General features: G+C 44.1%; 1 long non-coding RNA gene across 1 annotated transcript; it reads right to left on the bottom strand.

Annotated features, from left to right (window-relative positions):
- Positions 1–744: 744 nt before the first annotated feature.
- On the bottom strand, positions 745–16,667 carry LOC306640949. The gene is made up of 3 exons (XR_013757971.1): positions 14,960–16,667; positions 5,226–5,338; positions 745–2,567 (listed from the first exon to the last, which is right to left on the bottom strand). It is a non-coding gene; the product is annotated as an uncharacterized lncRNA (long non-coding RNA).
- Between the last annotated feature and the right edge of the window lie 7,210 nt (positions 16,668–23,877).

Below are 23,877 nucleotides of genomic sequence, written 5' to 3'. Positions count from 1 at the left end.
CTCCATATCCTACTCCATGTTTTCCCAGACTCCAGAATACAGGCTGTAAATTCTGAGGATTTGAGGAGCTATGGGCTATGATGAATTTATTACTCGTGCCCAATAAATGTTAGTGAATAAATAAGAGTCAATACAACTATAAAAACCAAAATCAAAAATGAAGTTTCCTTACATGCACTTTAGAGCTTAATAGGCCTTTATATACAGGCTACTCAGAGCTAAATGTGTACCTAATAAAGATTTTACAAAGGACTTAGCATGGTGTGACCAGAGAAAGAAGGTTCCAGTGCTCATCATGAGAGGCCAAGAAGACAGTCCCTGGGGCAGGGCCTGTGGCCACATATCGCCAGGTCTGATCAACACCATGAAAGAATCTACGGTCAAAGGTCCTATCAAAGAAAGGAGGCCAGAAATGGCAGAGGGAGGAAGGAGGAGAAAACCCCCAAGGCCACCTGTTTCCAGGAAGAGGAACCATGAATCTATAACAGAAAAGCTTTGAAAAAGTGGCCTATGGCTGCCTTGAAGACATTCTGGCACCTGAATGGAAAACACACACACACACACACACACACACACACACACACACACAAAGACACTATGACCAACTGTCTCATGGTCTGAAACTCCACCATAAGGATTTTTTTTTTCCTTTTTTTTTTTTTTTAACCTTAACAACCAGGTAAAAATTGGATCTGGAAAGTTCTTATTCTACATCTTCAATTTTTTGAGTCACCTCTTCTTGATTATAAACATAAACAAAAACTAACAACTTCTTTTCTTTTTTTTCCCCTGGATTCCATGACTGTAATGACAACTATAAAAACGTCCTAAAAGGAAATATCTCAAAATAGTAACATTGGTTGATGCTCATTATGTGTACAATTTTATGTGTTTATGTATCAGTTAAAAAACAAATTAGAAAAATAGTAACATTGGTTGGTAAGCATTTGGTTTTCCTCTTTCCTTTTATTTCTTTGTGTTGCCCATGTTTTCTACAATATTCACATTTCCTTTGCTATTAATAGGGATAATAAATTTAAAACATGGACAAATAAATATATTTGTAACTAATATTTGGTTACCCATCCCAGCAGGTGAATGGTTGCTTTAACCCTGTGAAAATTTTGACGCTGGAATGTTTCCACCCAGCTCTGATGATTTCTAGGTATCTCTGAGGTTCAGCTGGGGTATGTATTACAATCGGTGTTCACTCAGCTGGCTTTCCCCTGGGCTGTGAGTTCTTTATCAACAGGGATGCTGTTTAAAGTTATCTCTCCTTAGCAACCACCATTGGTCCTTGTCCTTTTGGTGCTCATTAAATAGTTGTGGAGGCTGAGAGTTCAAGATCAAAGTGCCAGCATGATCTGCTCTTGGTTTGTAGATGGCTACTTTCTTGCTGTGTCCGCATGCTTGTGGTTGGAGGGAGAGAGAGAGAGAGAGAGAGAGAGAGAGAGAGAGAAAGAGAGAACTTCTTTTTTTTATTATAAAAGAGATTTATAGGGCTGGGGTAGTGCTCAGTGGTAGAGTGCTTGCCTCACTTGGGTGAGTCACTGGATTCAATTCTCAGCACTGCATATAAATAAATGAAAAAAAATTTTAAAAAGATTTATATTCATCACAGAACATTTGCAAAACAAGGATAAATAAAATTAAGAAAATAAACTCAGTCTGGAATCGTGCAATCCAGAGATAACTACTATTAAAATGTATGTGTTCCCTTTGCTGTTTCCTTTTCTAAACAAATTTTTTCCTTGTAAAACTTAATAATATGAAATTCAACTATCTTTACCTTTGTGGGTAATGATTTTTGTTTCTTATCTAGAATTTTTTTTCTGAGTCATAAAGAATTCCCTGTGTTTTCTTCTAAAATCTTTGTACAGTTTTGATCTAGGTGGTTAATAATTCACCTAGAATTGATTTCTGTATGACATGCAGTAGGGATAAGTCCTATTTCACCCTCAAATGGATATCCCGTAGTAACCAAATGGTCTTTTCCCAACTACACTGAAGTTTCATTCTTTGTTGAAAACTCAATTGTCCACACATTGGTGGATCTCTTTCTGGTTAGTCTGGTGTTTCACTGGCCTATCTGTAGAAATGGATAGGCTTCGACATTTCAAGGATGATAAACCAGAGTTATTCCTTTTTCATACTAAGGTCACTGGGGATGCAGGAGATGCATCAGGGCAACTGTCCTTCCCAAGGCAAGGTGTCTGCACCATGGGATGCTCTCCATCTGGAGAAAAGATTGGGAAATGGTCTGTGAGGTTTTTATTGACTCACCATGAAAATATCACCCAACATTCCCTTCCTCTTATAGTTTATTTGCCAGTACCAGAGTGCTCCACCCACATGCAAAGGGATGTGACGTGCCATCTGCCATGCCTCTGGAAGGGGAGATTACTCAGATATTGGAAAACACTGGTAACGTCTACTTCTATTTATCTATCCTTGAATGAAAATGACAGTCTTAATTATAACAGGTTAATAGTTAGACTCCATACCTGGTAGAACAAGTCCTCCAACTCTATGTTTCTTCTTCAAGAAGATCTTGACTGGTCTTGAACCTTGGAAATTCAATATAAATTTTAGAAGGCACTTAATTCCTTTAAAAATTCTGCCGGGACTCCATATCTCCATCTAAGGAGAATTGACATTTAAAATAGCGAGCATTCCGATTCATTAACATGAATTTATCTTTTTTAATTCAGGTCTCCTTTACTTTTTTTTTTTTAATTTTTGGTTTTAGGTGTAGATGGACACAATACCTTTATTTTATTTATTTATGTGGTGCTCAGGGCCCCACGAATGCAAGGCAAGTGCTCTACCACTGAGCTACAACCTTGCCCAGCTGAGCTGCAACCCCAGCCCTCCTTTATTTTCAATAATTTTAAATAATGTGCACAGGGCTCTTGCTCATCTTTAGTTAAAATATCTCCTAAGTTTTTGATATCTTTTTTAACACTGTCATCAATGTTATCCTTATTTATTAAATTTTATAAATGTCTGTGGTTGGTAGAAATTTAATTCATATATCTATATTGACTTTTATTCAGTGACCTTGTAAAACTGCTAAGTCCTACAATGCATCTGTACAAGGTCACTGCTAAATCCTACAATGCATCTGTACAAGGTCACTGCTAAACCCTACAATGCATCTGTACAAGGTCACTGCTAAATCCTACAATGCATCTGTAGCTTCCCATAATTTTCCATGTAGTTAATCATAATCCACAACAGTCCTATTTCTTCCTTTCTGATTCTCATCTTTATTTCTCTTTCTTGCCTTTACCCTTGTGGGACATGGAGGTAGTGCTGAATCCATGTGATATGAGTTCTCCTATTTTGTTCACAATCTCAAAGGGAACGTTTCCAAAGTTTCAGTTTAAATATATGGACTGTTAAGAGATTTTGTTGCAGATAATCTTCACCAGATAATTTATGTGCCTAGTTTTCAAGGTTTTTAATAATAAATAGATGTAGAATTTTAGCAAGTGTTTTTTTCCTGCATATGTTGAGATGGCTACTGATATTCAGGGACTTACAATGGGGTTCTGTCTTGGTAAATCCGTCGTAAGTTGAAAATAATGTGTCAAGAAGGCATTGATGGCCTCAGCCATGGTGAAGTGCTAAGCAATTCAGTGAGACACTGTCTCTAAATACAATCCAAAATAGGGCTGGGCATGTGGCTCAATGGTTGAATGCCCCCTGAGTTCAATCCCTGGTACCAAAAAAGACTGCATTAATGTCCCAAATCTCCTGAGTATCATAATTTAGCGGCCACATGGGTGGTTTCCCCTGGTGGTCCCAGGGCTTCCTGGAGCTGTGGCTCACTGCTGCTGTCTAGCATCTTGAGAAAATATCATGCTGCATATCACTAACCCAGGAAAATATCAAAATACAAAATTTTAAGTATAGTTTCTACTAAATGTGTATCATATTTACATTATCTTAAAGTCAAAAAATCCTAAGTCAAACCATGCATGTGATTTTGTTCCTTTAGTAAGGTGGTGAATTGCACTGATTTTTTGATGATGAATCAGCCTTTACACCAGCATTTATACTCACGGTCAGGAAAAAGCCCAATTTGGAAATGATGGGCTTGTCTTTTTATATATTGCTCATAATGTGTTGACTGATAAATATTTCGTTTAGGCTTTTTGAACCTATATTCACGAGCAAAATTGGCCTGTGGTTTTCTTTCTTATGCTGTTCTTATTGGGCCTTGGTATTACTCTAGCTTCACAAAATAAAATGGGGAGTGTGCCACTTACTGTGTGTTCTGGAAGTGTTTGTATAGGATTGACATTAACTCTTTAAACATTCAAGAAAATTTACTTGAAGCCAACAAACCTTAACCTTTTATTTATGACAAGATTATTTTAAACTAAAAATCAATTATTTTAATAGTTATCAGATTTTCTATTTCTTCTTTTGCTAATTTTGGTTAGTAGGAGTTTGTCTATTTCACCTAATTTTTGAAATTTATTGACAGAGTTTCTTTGGACATCCTTTCCTGCCTTGCTAACATCTATAACATTAATGACGTTCTTCTTTCCTTACTAACAATATCTGTGCTTTCGTTACTTTTTGTCTTAATCTGTCTTAGCAGAAGTTTATCAACTTTATCAGTCATTTCACAGATCCTAATTTTGATTAATTAAATTCTGTCTATGGTATTTTTTCTCTTTTAATTGCTTTTTTTTTTTTTTTTTTTTTTGGTTTCCTTTCCTCATTCTGGAATACTCCTTTGCTGTTCTTTTTAAAACTTCTCCTAGGACTCCTAAAACAAGTGAATTTGTTCATTGTGTTCTTCTCATCTTTATATTTTCCATCCTGTTGCCTCTCTCTGCTTCTTTCCAGGTGGTTTCTTCTGACTGAGCTCAGTCTGCGAATTCTCCTCCACCTATGTTGGATGTACTGTCAAAACCGTCTGTTGAGTTTTTCATTTTGGTTATGGGGGTTTAAAATGGAAGGATTCTAGGGTTTCTATTTGTTTCTTTTTTCAAATATCCAATGATTTCGTTTCAGCAGATTGCTGAGATGCTTTAAGCTCAAGTGCATCCTGAGCACCATGGTTTACGGTCTTTGTGTGAACAGGGACCCTCCCATTCACCTTCCCAAGTTTCGGGGAGCAGGAGAGGCTCCAAGAGGCAAAGATTCTCTCTTTCAGACTCCTGTAAGATGTACCTGCATTTTTTTAATGGCATCAATTATTTTCTTACCTTGTTATTTAGGTATTTTCCTCCTCCACGAGTCTAATGGTTCGGGTTTATCAAAGATGAATTCTCTGGTTCTGACATCTTCCTGTCTGTCGTGGTACCTAGCAGAGTTCTGCCTAAGGTGTGGAGATATTGTGGATTAACGATACCTATCTTCCTACCTACCTCTCGCTCACCTTTTTGCCCCTTGGACTCTTTCCGAGCCTCCACTACCGCTGCCCTCGCATGGCCTCCTGTGCTGAAGGCACACAGGTCTTCTTGCTGTTCCTACATAAAGAAGCGTAATGACCTCAGGGTCATTGCGGTTGTTTTTCCTTCTGCCTGGAACATTCTTCTCTGGCTACCTGTCCCATGACCATGCTATTCCCTGTCCCCTCTGCAATCCTCTGTCATCTCACTCTGCCTTGTTGTTCTTATTCATCACTAAGTGACAATATATTATAAATGCCTTTGTTCGGTTATTACATGTATCTACCACTAGTTTATTAGTTCTTGGAGGGCAGGGACCTCTTGTTTGTTTGATTGTTTGTTTTTTCAACTTACCACAGTGATCTCTAGTACCTTGAAGTGTCTGGAGTGAGTGTTAAGCTAGGTCCTGAGATAATTGATTTGTACAAAATTAATTTATCTCCACCCCTTGTACAATTTCAAATGCTATTATCACCTCCATTTTACTGATGAATGAACTTTGGCTCAGAGAGGTTATTTAACATTCCCAAGGAGCCACAACTTTGAATTGACTGATCTGAGTTTTGAACATAGGTCTGTGCTATGTTAAGCTAGCCAGGACAACCTCACCTACCTGACAAAAGCCTACTAAGACAAGCACATAAGACAGGCAGGGTCCAACAACTGTTGGGAAGGGTGAGAGGACACTGAAACCACGGGGTAGCATCAGGCATTCTCTTACAGCTGCATCCTGTTTGATCCCTCAAAGGATGAGTTTGATTTGAGAATCCCTGAGCCTGCTCCTGCCTCGGTCAGCCTCTCTCTGGCTGTTGTTTGAAAGAACAGTGTCAGCTGAAGAATGGTGACTAGCTGTGTCAAGGAAAGTATCAGAGAAAAGAAGAAAAGGCAGCTCAGATGATGCAAGATCATTCAGATGTCAAGCACTCTGATCACACACATGTTCATTCCTGTTACTAATTTTTTAAACATTTCTGATAAGCTCAACAGATGGGCTGCCCTCAGGATCTCGCTTGATGAATTAATGCAGGCATCTACTGCTCAGACTTTCCAAAGCTAAGTTTATGAGCCAAGTGCAGGGGAGGAAGAGCTTCCAAGAACCCTGGGAAAACTGAGAAGGACAATCAAAGGACTCCTGGGAGCTGCACGTGCCAGGATCCTGTCGTGGAGGTTTGGAAGGGGGGATTAGAACACCATTCACCTGCCCCCTTTGCGGCTTCATCAAAGCTCCGTTTAAGAAAAAGCAGGAAGGAAATGCCAGACCCTCTGGGGAATAGAATTAGGATGCCCTGTGCAGAGCTAGTCCTGCACAGGACCGTCTTTGAGATCATCTGGAGATGGAAATGGGCTTCATTATGGGTTGGGTGATGGAAGGGTAAGAGCCTGCTTGGTTGGAATTTGGTCATCGTGGAGTAACCCAGAGTTAGTTATTTAATCTGAGTCTCTGACTTCACTGCTGTAAAATGGGAATTATACTAACTATATCACAGCGTTTTTGAAAATGCAAGCAACCATATATTGGCATTGCCTAAGATTAGGCCCAACAGAAAATAAGCGGTTCCTTGTATTGGGTATGGAAGCTGGCCAGAAGTCAGCTCCGTGGCCACCTTAAGATCTGTCTTCTTTGTGGGCACAGACAATGTTTTTCTGTTTCATGGAACAGTGGACCTCAAAATTTGTTTTCATAAAAATTCATCTAGGTTGCTAGTTAAGCACACACCATCCCAGTTTCCATTTCCCAGGTCTTCAATTCAGTAAATGTTATTAGGTGCAGAAAGCTGTGTTTTTACCCAAATACCCACTACTGCGGACTGAATGTTTGTGTCCCTGCGTCTCAGATTTATAGGTTGCAATCTTAACTCCCAAAGTGATGGTATTAGGAGGTGAAGACTTTGGTCAGTCCTCAGGTCATGAGAATGAATCTCTCCTGCCTGGTTAGTGCCTTTATACAAAGTCCCCAGAGAGCAAAGATGGTGGCCACCTGTGAATGAAGAAGTGGACTCTCTTCAGACACCAAATCTGCTGGTGCCTTCATCTCAGGCCTGATATTCTCTAGAATTGAAAGAAATTTCTGTGTTTATAAGCTCTGTTTATAGTAATCCAAATGGACTAAGACACCCTCTCCAAGCTATCAGGTAATTCTGACTTGAGAAATACTGTCCTAGGATTTACAGAATACCTACAAAGCCTAGTTGACTCAAATGTAAAGGGTTATTTTAAAGACCAGAGTAAAAATGAATACTCCCTCAAACTCTTTTGGGTGTGCGATTTGCATAGTTATAGCACCTTTTCATCAGGTGCAAATGAGATCCAAATGAATCTTTCCTGTGACCCAGGAAGAATGTCTTCTGGTGGGAAGGACTGGGGAAAGAGAGAAAAGTCTGAACAGCATAGGGAAATTAACATAAGCCACAGACACCTGGCTCCTGGCTTCTGCCCAGCAGCCAGCTGTGTAACATTGGCATGTCATTTTAGCATCTATAGATCTGTTCCCTAGTCTGTAAAATGAGAGCGGTACTCCCTGTCCTATCTACATCTCAGGGATACCATGGCTTAAATAAAATAAACTGACCTTGAAAAGGGTAAACTGCTTGATGAGAATGGGAGACAAAAAGTTTTATAGGTATTGGCTGAGCTGGAAAGTAAATGTCAGTCACCCCCATATCAGTTGGAGTTCAATCAGTAGGTCAGAAAGGAACTCAAGGGTTTGCAACAGAGGGGATTTAATGCAGGGAATCAGCTGCACCAGTATTGGAAGAGCAATAAGCCACACTGGTGATGAGGAGCTCAAAGGTTAGCTCAAAGGTTAGCTCAAAAGTTTCTAGAATATACTGGCTGAAAAGAAAAGGGAGGAGGTTCCAATGGGCTTGTCTGGAGGGACCTTACACCCTGGAGGAAAAGTAGTGACCGCTGGAGGCTCATCCAGGGCAGAGAGGGAGCAGAGAATACCCAGCATCTCATTTCTCCATCCAGTTTCCAGCTGGCACCATCATTGACTGAACCCAGGAGGATATTTCTCCTCTGTGGAACACAGTCCCCTCATGTGCAAGACAAGGATCAGGGGCTGGCTCAGTTTTCCCTTCTGTTTCTTACTTCTTCAGTTCTGTCCCTGCAGGGGTGTGCTGCCCAGTAAGAGAGCATAGTGTTTCAAACATGCCCACAGCCTACCTCTCTATATAGCGACCTCTATGTTCACCAGCACTGCATTAACCAGAACTTTCTATGAACTGGCACTGGCAGCTCCTGAAATTCCTATGTGGCCTCTTTACACTCCCAAAGCATCTTCACCAAAGAAGCATAAAGTTATACTTAGAGGCCATTTCGTAATTGCACATAGATAATAGAATTTTGAAGTCTTGAGTAATACAGGCATGGTAGATATCATGATTATGAAACTCAAAATATCTGATGATTGTTTGATTGCTGTTTAATTGGGTAAGGTTTAGGCAAAGGTTGGCTAAATTCCTTATAAATACTTACTTCCCAAGACAAGGAAAAATAATATTGACCAAAGATTCAGATAAAAACTTGATTCAATGCCATCTCTTTTCTCATGAATCTTGGTCATTGTGGAGGTAGTGACCCAGATCTCTACCACCTTAACCTTTGGGACTTTTTTTTTTTTTTTTTTAATGTTTGAATTGAGTCATTATGTGCTTCTGAGGTGCAGGATGGGATAGGGTAACTTTGTTAGTTCCAAACCAAATTTCATTAACAAAGATCTGTGAGTGGAACTGCATCCAGGCTGATCAGAAGTGTGTCATCTGGGCCTCTTTCCCCTCTCCTGGCACCCCTTATCTCTCATTTGATCTTTTCCTCTCAGTCTGATACCTGGGGATGCGGGACTTTCTCTGGCTCCTGTTTCCCACCAATCCCAGCAATTCAGGGTTCTCTACCCAGTAGGGATGAGTAACCAGGGACCACATGAGACCTGCCAAGTTTTGAGATCCGACTTGTCATCTAAGGTCAGGTTGATGTGATCAGACACAGCGTGACTCAAAGACCACAGGCACTGGCATCACACATTCTCATAAAACTCCCACTCTTCGGATGCCTTCTCAGGTCTAAGACTCGGACTTCCTGAGGGTCGGGCCAGGAATTCTGCTTTCTACCTGTCTTCCCTGGTGATTCCCTGTAGGGAACATTCCCCAAGCTTATCTGACAGCGGTTGCTGACACCATGGTCTAAGTAAGCCAAACAGTCTGGACAGAGAAACTGAGGTAATGGTAAAGACTCGCCATGGAATGAAGGTCTTTGCAGTTGCTGAGGCTGAGCTAAGAACTGAGGGGAGGCCTCGTTCTGTCAAGCATCCCAGCAAGCTGTGATGTGAGCTCACCCACGCTGCCTTACCTCATGCTAATGTTTGTCACCATCAGGCCTTTTCATTTGGCCAGTTTAAATGACATGGTGGCCTCTCGTGTATTGGTTTGTGCTTCTCTAATTATTGGTGAGGTTGAACATCTTTTTTATGTGCTAAATGATGTTTATTCTTATTGATTTTTCTCCTGAGCTTTTTCTCCAGCAGTGAATTAGCATCAGAAGAATATATATTTCTTTCAACCTGGGACTCAAACCAATAAGGCAATTTTTATTTGAATGAAAGTAAGTCGTATAAATGTGTACTTTCTGAATCTTGCTGGCATAAAAGTGATTGCTCAGCTCTGGAAGACACAGTGGTACTTTGCAAACTGAAAGTGCACATGGGTGATCCTGGGTCCTGCTCTGCCCCTGGAGATGGGACATCACACCAGAAAGTCAGGGGAATCCACCCAGCCCAGCTGTCTTTCTCTTCTGGGTTCCGAGGCTGGATCTACCTGTTTCTTCTGAGTTTCTCCCATGTGTACTGTGGCTCCTCTTGGTACCTGGAAAGTGCTTAATTCGTGGCCAAGAGTCTTTGCCTCACGTTCATTCTGGGAGTTATTGGTAGTTACCACTGGAAGCCACAAACAAGGGGAAGTCACAAAAGGCAAGCCCTTAACCAATGGTATCATCAGAAACAAAACAAAGGGACTGGACACGCATTGCCCAGATCTTCCCAGGCTCCCTTCACTGGGACTTTGGTCACACTTCCGAAATGAATCGCTTCCCATCCCCCACCCACCTTTTCTGAATTCCAGATCTTACATTTCTCATTCTTCTCTTTTATAAGGCAACCTGTCCTCTGTCTCAAATCGGACACAAAAGCAGGAGTTACCACCCTCTCAGGAATTCCAAGCTGGGTTGTTTTCTGACAGAGCCTTCTGGCTTGGTTTCTCCTCTTCCTGTCTGGCAGTGACCATGTGGGAGTGCAGTTTCCAAATACAATCCCCTCTTCCCACTGTCACCTGTCCACCTCTGCCCACCATCCTCCTATGACTGGCTTTTCCTCTGAACCGGCCAGGAACAGTGATGTGGTGGACACAATAGACAAGAGAGGCGGAAGAGACAAGGGCTTCTGGGACGGCTCCATAGCAGGGGTGGCAGTGCAGGAGCGGGCAGCCCAGAGCCTGGGGCAGCCTGAGATGTAACTGAGGAGGGCCTCTCTGGGGCTGAGTATCTTCTCTGTGGACCTCCACCCTCCCCACAACTGGACCCTCTGCCCTGAGAAGCCGTGGCTAACTGAGCTCCAGCTGTGTGTGATTGATCTCCTAATTCAGTCACTCAGCCAATATTTCTCGAGTTCCTCCTATTGACCAGATTCTATGTTGGATGGCACGAATTGGGGTGGGGATAATACAGAGAAAGCCTGGCTTCATTCCTGCTGTTGTGTGGCAGGACATTGTGTAAGATGGACAAGCAAACGTGGATCCCTGCAGACAGAAATGTCTGGAACAGGATATGCTCTGGGGAGGTGGGGGGAGGCAGGGAAGGTCAGTCCCAGATGCTTTAAGACAAGAGAGCAGGCTGGGTGGTCAGCAGGCAACAGGTGCCAGAGGAAGCCCAGAGGTTAGGGGTGGAGGATTCCTGGTCAAAGGTCCTGTTCTTCTCAAAGTTTTATCTAGAGTCGAGAAATAAAGTAGGTAAAGCATCAAACATGGTACAAAGTGCTGGATACAATGTACTTTTTCTGTTTCTTTTTTCCTTTTTCCTTTCTCTTAAATTTTTTTTTTTTCTTTGTGCTTCCTGCATGCTTTTCTGTGTTTACTTGGATTCCAAACCCACCTCCCTTTTTAGCCTTCCTTAGAGCTGGGGATGGCCAATGTGTTCTGTACAGATGTCAATATTTTAGGCTTTGCAGGCTAGCATGTCCCTCATACTGAACAAATAGCCACAGAGACTACATAAACCATGGTTCGCTTCATTCTGATATAACTTCAGTCGTGGGTACTGAAATCTGAATTTCATAGAATTTTCACATTTATTAATATTATTATTCCTGTTTTTGATTTTTCCCAACTTCTTAAACATGTTTAAAAAAAAATAAACAAGAACCAAAAATAAGACAAAATACACATGAAAACCGTTCTTAACTCACTGGCTGTACAAAAGCAAACAGCCACTGAGCTTCGGTCCAAAGGCTGCAGATGGCTGGTCCCTGACTCGGAGCAATAGTTCTTAAATCCTGAGGTTGGCAACCAAGCTTCTGAGAAAACAGGGGAAGCTGCACCTTCCTTCACTCATCCTACAGATGTTTTTGAGGTTTCCTTGGGCTCCAGGTGTTCTGGCTGCTGCTGAGGCTACCTGAACAACACAAAGGCCTGCCCTCAGAGAGCTTGCATTCTACAGGCTAAAGAAAGAGCAAGACAGTGAGTCCTGATGTTGCCACAGTACGACAGGGTGCTGTGGGGACGTGGGAGGGGGTGAGGCGGATTCAGCCTGAAAAGTCAGGGCAGGCCTTGAGGACGGTGACGGGTGGGCGCTGGAACCTGGAATGTGAGCAGAGGGCAGAGGCGAGCTGGAGGCGGGGAGAGGAAGGATCGAGGTGGAGGGCCCCCTGCCTGGGCAGAACAGGAGCCAGTGGGATGTGAGCACCAGGACCAGTCCTGCACCCAAGGAGAGGGGACAGAAGCAGGCAGGGCCTTCTGCCTCCTGATAAAGGTTTGCCTCCCATCAAAAGCGATGGAACAAGCAGGAAGTAAATAAAGGGGTTTCCAGGGGAAATGTCCAGGTCTGAGTCACATTACTTTGGCTAAGTATAGAAATCTGTCCCCAGAAAAATGCATGTAGATACGTGCTCCCAATGCCTTTTCTTATTGTTGGTAGTTTTTATTTGTCCTTTTTTAGTTGTATGTGACAATAGAATGTATTTTGGTGGATTATACATAGAGCATAACTTATTCTATTTAGGATCCCACTCTTGTGGTTGTACAGGATGTGGAGTGACCCTGGTTGTGTATACAAATACAAGTCTAGGAAAGTTATGGCCACTTAATTCCACTCTCTTTCCTATTCCCCTCCCCCTCCCTTCCCTTCATTTCCCTTTGTCTGATCCAATGGATGTCCATTATTTCCCTCCCTAACCTCCCTTATTTTGGGTTGGCATCCACAAATCAGCGACGACATCTGGCCTTTGTGTTTTGGGATTGGCTCATTTCACTTAGCATGATGTTCTCCAGTTCCATCTGTTTCCCACAGTGTCACCACTTCGTTCCTTTTTATGGCTGAGTAATATTCCATTGTGTGTATAGACCACATTTTCTTTATCCATTCATTTGTTAAAGGGCACCTAGGTTGTTTCTAGAGCTTAGCTATGATGAGTTAAGCTGTTATAAACATGGTTGTGACTGCATCACATGGATGTGGTGGGACTGCAAATTGGTACAACCACTCTGGAAAGCAGTATGGAGACTCCTTAGAAAACTTGGAATGGAACCACCCTTTGACTCAGTTATCCAACTCCTTGGTATAGACCCAAAGGGTTTAAAAATAGCATATTGTTGGTATTTTAAAGGGTTCATGGGTTTCCCGGAAAGTCCCTCATCAGAAGTCCAAACCTCCTTGTGTTAAAGTAAAAGACAGAAAACACCCACACTCTGGAAGGAAATGGCCTTTGTGTCCCCTGGACAGTCCTGGATGATGCTTGCTTGGTTAGTCAGATGCTTCCTCTACAGAGTGGCCCAGCGGGGGTGGGGCTCAGAGGAAGGCTGAGAAGTAGTTACTCAGACTTCAGGAGCTGTCTGTAAATGGAGCTCTAATCTGATGGAAGCCGCTCAGGGTCAGGTTTGTGCAGAAAGTTCTTGGGAGTAGGGTGTCTCTCCCGGGTCCCTGTTGTCATTCCCATCCCCCCATAACATACATAGGAACCAGCTCTTGCACACATGGGACCTTGGTGCTGATCTCAGCAACCTCTGCCAGTTAGCACAGTGCCAAACCTCTCCGCCTTGTCGGATGGTGCTTGTGACCTGGGGCTGTGCCTCAGGTGTCCCCTCTCTTGCAGAGAGAACTCAACCCTGACTTGGGTTCTCCTGCTCCAAGCCAGTGGCCACCTGGGGAGCTCGGGGGAGGCTGGGAAACTTTCAAAGAGCAGTTAATCACTAACTAGCTGGAGATAAGAGAAAGAAACAATTGAGAAAATGCCCAACCCAGAGCTTAGTGCTTCCCTGCCCCTACACGCCAGGGCCTGGCCTGCCCAGAGAAGCCTGGGATCACACTGAGTTTGTTCACTAGGGAGATCCACCTGCAGCCTCTGGGGGGCTGCAGAATCCTGGGACTGAGGGGCTGACGGCAGCCACTGTCCTCCTTCCTCTATGGCCATTTCGTTCAGCCAAGTCTCAATTCCCAGGATGAACAGGGGCGGTTGCTCAGGCTGCTGAGACAGTTGTCCCTCATCCCTAAAGTCAGGTCCTAGAATTCAGCTTGCTTCATTTACTACTCTAGCTCTGTGTGGGCCACAGAGATCCAAGATAAGTCAGACACGGGCCTGCGCACACTGAGTTTACAGTGGAAAGAAGCAGAGGCGGACAGAAGGCCTACAGGATAAGATGGTGGAGGAGCAGACAGGCTGAGATCAAAGGCAGAAGGGCTCGGCCCTACCAGGGCAGGTCAGGAAAGGGACACCAGCGGGTCATAATCACAGGGGTCGCCAGTGTCGGGCGTGAGCCCAGAAGCTGCCTACACTATATCTCCAATCCCACGACACCCTGCATGGGTGGGATTAACCCTGCTTTATAAGGGAAGACTTTGGTGGCTCCTCCAAGGTTACCCAGTCCTACAGCTGGAATCCCAACTCCAGTCTTCCTGACCTTAAAACCACCCAGCTTTCCTTCCCTCTGCCCCTTTCCCGTGGCCGATGCCTCCATGTTCTCAATGGAGTGTGTTCCCTACAGCCAAGGCTTGGATTCTGAAGAAAATAAAAAGTACTTGTCTTCCATTCAAGCCGCTGACAGCCATTCATGCCTGGGTATGAATGATGTCCAATGGCGGAAGGCTTCAGGGAGGGACAGGACAAAGGGACAATGGAGGGGGTGCTGAGAGCAGAGAGAAAAGGTTCCTGAGCCAGAAAAAAAAAAAAAAAAAAAAAGGAATCCACATGAGGCACCTGGTTCCCACTTTTCCTGAAGACCTTGCCACCCTGATAAACCCAAAGGACTTTTAATTTATGACTTCTGAGAACTCCCCTTAAGTGTGCCTACCTTCTTTCTGATGATATCAGCAGGACTTGGCAGAGTTACTGCATCCATTTTTGTTACCTCCTGTCTCTTCAGGATCTTGGAGATAAAAACTGCCTCCTGAAAGCTCTGAGAAGCTTTTAGGAAAAACTGACAAATGACTGCCAGCTGGAACTCTGCCCCTGCTCTGTTCACAGAGGCACCGCAGCTGCAGTGCGGGGCACCCTGGGCCGTGAGGGCCATCCTGTTGGCTTTTGGGGGGTTGTTTAAAGATGGTTTGAACCAAGACTAGCTAGGTGCTGGAGAAGAATGGCACACACCTTCTGGGCAGGGATCAGGACAGAGCAAGAAGGTTGCCTTAATATATGTAAAAAGAAACTTCTCCTTCTACCTCTTGCCTCTGATAACAAATTTGGGGGTGCCCAACATGAGCAAGTGAAATGAGGCAAAGTGCTTCCTATATCTTAACTCACTCAAACCTGCCATTAATCCTGCACAGCAAGTTTAAGCAAAATGCTCAAGCATACATGGCAGAAAAGTAGAGCTGGATTCTGAATCCACACATGCTGGCCCCAGGGTACTATACACTCTTCAGATGATGGCCTGGAACCAGCGATGTACATTTTACCTGGAAGCCTGCAAGGGATGCAGAATTCCCAGCCTGCCCCAAACTCCCTGAATCAACCTTTTTATTTTATCAAAATCCTCAGGTGATTGGTGCCCATCACAGTTTGAGAAGTGCTGCTCCCATTGCATGACACTGCCCAACTCATGGTGGTGCATTTTGTGCCCAAACTATTGCATTCATTTAATTAGCTAAATATTCCCAAGCTGCAGGCGTTGTGCTGGACAGCTGCCTGAGGCAGAGACAAGGTCTTCTTGAGACTTTTGGCCGAGCTTTTCAGGAAGGCAGCGTGGGGAATGGGGGAAGGTGGTGCCAGCCAGGGCTCTTGGATCCAAACCCTGGTGCCACTACTCGCTGACTGAGAATGAGGTTGAGTCATGTAATCTTCCTGCGTCTCGGGTTCCTCATCTGTGAAACAAGGCGGGTTAGCCAGCAGATGCCCGGCACACAACAGTTCCATGTGCATGCTGGGTGCCCAGCAGGCATTCAGTGGGGATCTGATGACATAGAGGACCTTTAAATAAGCGACCTGATCGTCTTCCACAAGGAGCCAGCCCCCCATTTCCAAGAGAAAAAAGGAAGCATGCAGGGGTGGGGGAGACAGAGGAGAACCTCTTCCGTGTCTGTGAAGAGTGGGGCCTTCCCAGACCCCTTTGTTGTGACAAGGAATCCTAGATTATTCCTTCCATTGCCTTCCTCTCTCTGTTTAGTTTATTTTTCTTGGGAAACATCTGCCCTATATCTGTGGGTTACTCAGCAATTTGGCTGCATCTCCAGGATGGGTGGAAATCAGATGGTGGACAGGTGGTGGGAATGATCTAGAATCTTGGCCTCTGATCCTAGGACCTGAGATAAAGGGAAAGAAGGTAAATAAGATCTGGACATTGAAGATAGTTTGGTCTCCTCTTCCCTCTCATTTTCCTGTTTCCTCTTCAATTATCTCCAAACGACTTTGTCCCTCTGGTGATCAAGATAAATGCGATCCTACATCAGTCGTAATGAGTATGTCCTTTGTTCTTACTGCAAGCTGGTCCCTGCACTATGTGCTTTTGTTACATGTTATCACTGAATCCTTCAAACGATCTGATGAGGTATGGTCGCCTTTGTTACCCCCACTTTACAGCTGAAGCACTGAGGCTCAGAGTGGTTAGGCGCCTTGCCTGAGGCTGTTCAACCACTTCCTTGTGATGGAACCAGGATATGAATCCAGGTTTGTTCAATTCCATAGCCCACGTACTAAACCACTGCACGATGGCTGTGGGTTGTTTCGTGGCCAAATAGGAAGTCTCCTGAGAAGACATCTCCAACCAAGACCACCCCAATGGGGCTAAACATCTTGCTTCCCAAAGGGGGAAAAATGCAGTTTTCCTGGCCCACCTTTAAGTGACTTGGACTCGGGGTCTGTGACAGTCAGCAAGCCATTTGGGTATTTTGTTAAAGCCCCCAGGTGATTGGAGCCCAGCCTGCACAGGACCCATTGCCCTGGGGAGAATGGGATTCAAGGGGACTGGCCATTTCCTCTTTTCCAGCAGGAGGCCCCTAGCCTCTGAGAATGAAGAGTCTTTGAGGGATTTGAGGGAGCTTCCTGCAAGTGACCTTTGCACTCTGTGAAGTGTGGAGATCAAGATAAGAGAGATGCGAGAAAAAGTGTTGGCATAGGGAGGTTGGGCTCCGACTTAGTTCCGAAGCTTCCCTCCTGGAGGGAAGTATCTGAAGGGGTGGGTGACAGGTGTGGATTAATTAAAGTATTAAGCAGTGAACCTATAGGTCATCCTTCTGTGGGTCTTAAAAACCCACACTTTAGTCTGTCTGGGTCTTCAGAATTGCTCTTGGCTACTTCCAGCTGGATGGCCCTGCTGCATTCAAGTCTCCTGAACACCTAGGGTTTTGATATGTGTGCTACTTGTTTTACTAGCCTTTTTTTTTTTTTTTTTATTTTAATCACATGTTAAAGAATAAGTTCTGGTGTTCTATAGCACAATAGGGCGACTGTGGTTCACAAAAATTCATAACGTATTTTATAACAAACTAGAAGAGAGGAGTCTGAAGGTTTCCGACACAAAGAAATGATGAATATTTTTTTTCACAAAAAATTAGGAATGCTAATTACCCCAATTACACATTATACACATGTATCAAGTGATTTACCCCGTAAGTATGTTCAATTATTACATGTCAATAAAAAAGAAGGTGCATGCATTTACAAAGTGACAGAAGGACATTGTGCTTCAGCTGCTGAGAGGTCCTCCCAAGCCTGACCTGAGATTGTTTTTTTTTTGCCCACTTCCAAAAGCACACCTGCTTGCTGCTCTTTTATTACGGAGTGTCCACCCTGACATTGTTGAGAACAGATTCTGCACTCTACTGAGTACTAGGAAGGTGGACCCAGGAGGTTGACACATTTTCTTTGTGTTTATTTTTAGTAGAACCATTATTAAACTGCTACTAATATTAACAATGATATTACTCCTACTAATAATAGGAGGAAACATCCACTTTTGTGTGGCTGAGCCTGTCTTGCCTGGAGGCAGGGGAATGGATTCAATGACCTTTTGAGGCTGATTTCAGCCCTTTGGTTCTTGTAAACCTTGTAAACCTGAGGGAATTGTGTGTTTACCCCTAAGCAGTTGTGGTTAGAACCTGCTAAAAATATCTCACTGATGTACCTCCTAATGGTCGTCGCCCTTTCTAACGTGCCTGTTGTTCAAGGCTTAAAATTTCCCAGGTGATGACAGAGAAGAACTGGCCGAATGAAGGCTGTGGGATTTAAGTGACACTTGCCAAGTTGGGGAGGCTAAGTGCCATTGTGGAGTCTGATCCTGCCCTCTGCTGTGGGGTTACATCCATACCATGTCAGTCTCCATTCATTAAATACAAATTGACAGATTCCTAGAACGGAAGAGCCCTGGCATTCATCTAACCAGGAGGAGAGACACGCAAACGCCACAGTGCAAGGTGGCTAGTGCCAGAGAGGGGAAGAAGCAAGAAGAGGGATAGCCATGACGCAGCTGGGGACTGATTGGTGGCAAGGGAGCCTGTCAGGAAAGACTCCCTGAAAGAAGCTGTGTTCGGGTTGAGATGTGAAGGAGGAGTATCAGAGAGGCAGGGGAAGAAGGATTAAATGTGCTCCGGGTATGGACAGCATATGCAATGGTCTGCCCATTGGGGTTACTGTGATATTGTGAAATAAATAGTGTTCATTCCATTTCCTGGCATGCCGTTCTTAAAATCCTTGGTATCTCCAAAGTGATGAATGTCTAGAAGGACACTAATGGGTTGACGGATGGCTAGCCACTTCTGGTTGCCTTTAATAAGGAGGACAGTCCATTGAAAACCCAACCATATGCTCCAAGGGTTGGAACCCTGCCCGGCCCGCCACCTCTGGGGAGGGAAGAGAAATGGGAGCTCGGTTGGTTACCAGTGGCTTATGATTCAGTCAGTCACACCTAAGTAATGAAGTCTCCATAACCCCCCAAAGGAACAGAGTTCTGGGGATTCTAGGAAGGTGAACAAGAACTTATTCACATACCTGGAAAGTAGTGTACCCCAACTTCATGAGGATGGAAACTCCTGGGCTTAAAATCCTTCCAGAACATATCCTATATAGCTCTTCATCTGGCTGTTCATTTTTGTTCTTTTAAGTATCTTTTATAATAAACTAGTAAACCTAAGTGAGCATTTTCCTGAGTTCTGTAAGCCACTGGGGCAAATTAGTTAAACCTCAAGGAGGGGTTTAGGGATGCAGGTAGTTAGTGTCAGAATTGATTAGAGGACACCCAGCTGGTGTCCCTACAGCATTGCTTGCTTGGTGTGTGGTGAAAGCTCTTCATGCCTTTGGTCACAGAAGGGTTCATGCCATGAGTGTATAGTAGGAAAAACTGAATTTGTTTTATCTACACAGATACTAAAATGAGACATTATGTGGAAAGCCAGGTGAGAAATACCCAGAGAGGAGTCTAGAGAAATAAGTAGAAGCCAGATCACAAAGGGTCTTCTGAATTGTGTTTCGGAGGCTGGACTCCATTCCATTGGGCATGGGAGTCATTATAATCAGATGAGCATCATGGAAGACCTCTGGAACCTCCATTTTCTACCTGTGGCCATGGGGACAACTCCATAAGGGACTCTTAGGCAGAAGTTCAGGTGACACACCTAGGACATGAGTGGGGTTTAGGCTCATTTCACATTTAAGCTTAGAGCAAGATGGTGACAAATGACTCATTCCTAAACAAAATAGCTGACATGGGAAGGCGGCACATTAGGGTCTTGCTTCCCAGGTTTGCTGATGGCCTACGGCAATGGGCCAGCCCAGCCTCTTGTGCCTTCCCAACCCTTTCCATTCTCTCTTCTCTACCATGCCCTTTACCTCCCCTTCTCTCTCCTCTCTTCTTCCTTCCAACCTTCAGCTTTCTTAGCTATACCCAAGAATTCTGGTTTTCATTTGTGCCAGAGAAGATACGATTGTGGTGATGGAAGAAAATATTGCAAGTATCAGCTGAGGAGGGTTGAAAAGGTTCCTGGTAGTGGAGGTAGACCACCTGGATTTCTAGTCCTGCTCCACCAGCCATTACCCGTATGGCATGGGACAACCACCTTTTCTCTGAGTCTTTCTCTCTGAGCTTCTGCTTCTTCAACTCTAAAATGAGGGCAATCTCATAGGGACGATATGAGATTTTAATGAGGTTTTGTTTGTGAAATTCCTTTTTGAACTGCAGTTTTATGCCCAGTACATTTTTATTTTGGATCATGCATTTTTTTTTTTTTCTGGAGAACTGTACCACAAGGATAGCAAGGAAAGAAATTGAGAGATCTATTAGATCTATTGTGCAGGGATATTTTTGTCATATAAATGTGGATATTTATGTCACAAAATTAAAACAAAGAATGCAAACTCTGTCCTCCACTGCTAAATCCCACCCTCTAGGAGCAAATATTAATTATTTGTTGCATATGCTTCTAGTCAGGCATGAAATACATGTTGTTGTTGTTTTTGTTATTTTTTTTAACTATGCCCATAAGCTTGTTCTTCAGTTTGTTTTTCTGTTTTCCGTGGACATTTTACAATACCATGGCACGTAGATCTGTCTTCTTAATATCACTTCATGGTATAGATGGACTATGATTTATTTAAGACTTCTGTTGAAAGACACTAAAGTTATTTTCAATTTCTTATCACGGATTTTTGTGACCTTTGGTACATATACCTATGGGAGAAATTTCTAGAAACAGAGTTACTGAGTCAAAGGGTCTGAACATTTTACGTTTTGATCAATACGACCAAATTGCTCTCCATAGGGATTGTACAAAAAATACTCTTTCACCAACAGTGCCTACCTCCCCGTCCTGAACCAACCATGGGGATTGCAAGTTCTGTTGTGGCGTTTGAAACCATGGAGTCTTTCTCCTCCTTTGACTGGCTGTTTGGACACTGACCAGCCTCACCTCACTGCCCCTTGCCTCACAAGCCTGGTCCTTTATGACACCAGTAGTTAGGGCCATCTGAGAAATGCACGATTTCCCAATCAATGGTTGGAAGCAGGCCTCAGGAGATTTGGAAAGCCGGCTTTAAAGATTAAATAGGACATCCACATGTCCGAAGGTAGTGGTTAGAAGCAGCGGGTTATATACTTTAAGCACACAGCACAGGGTCTGATACACTAAATGATCATTATTGGTTCTCTCATTAGAAAAGGTTCTGACCCTCAGATCTTGGTTTGGGCTGAAGGGATGGTAGGTAGAGAGGAGGAGCGTATGAGGAGGTGGAGGTGGTAGTTTTAAGAAGTCTTTGTCATTGTCAGCTCTGGCTAGAGACAAGTCCTGGTCACATGACCAGGTGTTAGGGGCCTTTGGTGTGGCAAAATGCAAAACACCTGGTAACCAAATAGCATTTCCATGGAAAGAGACCATGACCTGGAGTTGTGAGCAGATGGGGGGTGGGGGGCTAGGACGGGGAGGGGAGGGCAGCCAGAGTGAGAGAGGGAGAAGGGAAGTCAGGGTGTGAAGCCAAAAGGTTCATAGGGAGGAGATGGTGAATGGAAACAGTGTGGCCATGTGCTGGGGACAGAGGAGGCAGAACTCAAGATTAAGAAATACAATAAATGACAAAGTAGCCCTTCACAGGCACTATCTGATTTTGTCCCCTTAAGAAGCTTTCAGAAAGCCCTGCTCATGAGGATCTGCACTTTACAAAAGGAGGCGCTTACTCAAGTGAAATCAAGTCACATGGCCAGTGTCTGAACTGCCACAGGGCCTGAACTGAAACAGACGCAGGCCCATCTGACTCTAAACCGAAATGCTGCAATCGGCTTCTATTCAGCATGGCAGGCTCAGTTTGGAGGTTGAGGAAGGTGTCATGGACTGCTGGATATGAGAGCAGGAGGTCTTCATTTTCTATCTTGCTGGAAAATGAGCTATTTTTACCCTGTTGCAGGATGGCATGAGGAACGAGGATTTGCACTGTGTAACTGACATTGTGGAGCCGTACATATTTCCCGTGTCTCTCACGCTCCCAGTCTTACACCCTCTTCCCACCTTTTTGAGACTATTGGGCTAGTGGGAGCCACTGTTGGGAGACTTGGGCACAGAGGGAAAGGCAAGGAGCTTATGCAGAATGGGAGTAGCAACGGCAGACGTTTTTTGTTTTTAAGATCCTAGTTGGGTCCCCAGTGCCTTGGTGGAGACTCTAGACCTCCTCAAAGTCTTTGAGGTTCCCATTTATTACCTTATAAACTAGACCGCCCTTGGCCTTAGTGTCGCTGTTCCAGCCTGTAATTATCTTTGCCACAGTGGAGGCCTGGCTTTGTTCCGCAGTTAGATGCTCCTTCCTCGGTCCCTCTGGATTCCTGAGTCACTCGCAAGCTCCCATGTGCTTATCCAAACAGGTGAGTCATCTGCCATCATGTTGGAGGGTAATATAGTTCCTCTGGAAAGGAGAAGATGCTGTCAGGGAGAGAGTGCTCCCAAGGGGCCCCCCCCTTCTTTGTAAAAAGTAGTAGCTAAGAACTGGGCAGCAGAGGATGCTGCTGCAGGAGACCAGTGAGCTGGGCTCACTCACACACGCTGCCTCGCTAAAAGCTTCACAGTGCAGGTTCCAAGAGAGTGCACAAGGATAAAGAGCAAGATCTTGGCTCAGACAGCCTGGGTTTCAGAACTTAGTTTCAGACCTTGCTCTGCCACTTGACTAGATGGATGACCTTGACCCCATTTCCAACTTCTCCGAACTTGGATTTTCTCAAATGAGATAAAAATATTAACTGTATCAAAGGACTTTTGACCAGACTTGATATGAGATGCAGATGTAGTGCTCAGGAAACCATCAGCACTGTGTGTTAGGTGGCGATGATGACAACGATGATGGGACCAACTTATGCCCATTTTACAGATGAGAGAACTGAACCTCAAGCTGTCCAGAGTGACATAGACAGTAAGTAGCAGATTCAGGAATGAGAACTCCAGTTTGTTTTCAAGTCAGGAACCCTTTCCTTTACAACAGGAATGAGTCTGTATGTTGGTTTGCTGTGGGCTGAGAAACCAGACGGGTTCTATGTTTTTCCCCTCAGTCTGAAGCTGGAGAGCAAGGTAAAGGAGCATGTAAATATTTACTCAGGGTTCTGGGAAAACCATCAAGGTTGCAGGGTAAGCCATCTCCCAGCAAGCAAGGGCTTGCCTGCTAATTCCCCTTCCTTCCAAGTCTGATCAAATTGCTCAGTACATAGTAAAATGTCAATTTCCTTTTACTTGGAGGGAAGAAAAGCTATCAGCCCCTGCTGAGGCCTGGAGAGAGGCTATTGCTTATGCACTGTCAGGTGGTGGCTAGGGACAGAGACTCAGAGGTCAGGCAGAACTGGTTTTCATCTGTCCTTCCCAGCAGTGTGACCTTGGGCAAGTTACTTAATTTCTTTCAGCTCCAGTTTCCTCATCCTTCAAACAGGGTATTGTGGTACTACATTATGAGGCCTTTGTGAGGATTAAATGAGAAATTGCATATAAATAAGAGTATCTGGCACATAGTGAGCCCTTACCAGAAATAATAAGATGGAGTGGGGTAGACTGAGGATTTGGTTTACAAGTATCTTGCAAGAAAGTCTTGGTTTCTGCCGCTCAGAGACCCTGGTGAGACTATGCCTTTTGTGGATGATGCTACTGTGTCTAGGCACCAGCGACCCAGATTTGGGGTTTCAAGCTCTTTCGCGAGTCAGACTCTAAAAAAGAGGTGCCTACCTGACCAGCATTAACCAGCTCATAGGTTCTTTGGTGCAGCTACAACACTCCCTTTGTGCACTGCTCTCAGACCATATCAAAAGGTGCTAATCATGGC

Source organism: Sciurus vulgaris (assembly GCF_902686455.1).
Source record: "Sciurus vulgaris genome assembly, chromosome: 11".
NCBI lineage: Eukaryota > Metazoa > Chordata > Mammalia > Rodentia > Sciuridae > Sciurus > Sciurus vulgaris.
The sequence above is the reverse complement of the archived record's forward strand: the minus strand, read 5'-3'. Positions and strand labels throughout refer to the sequence as shown.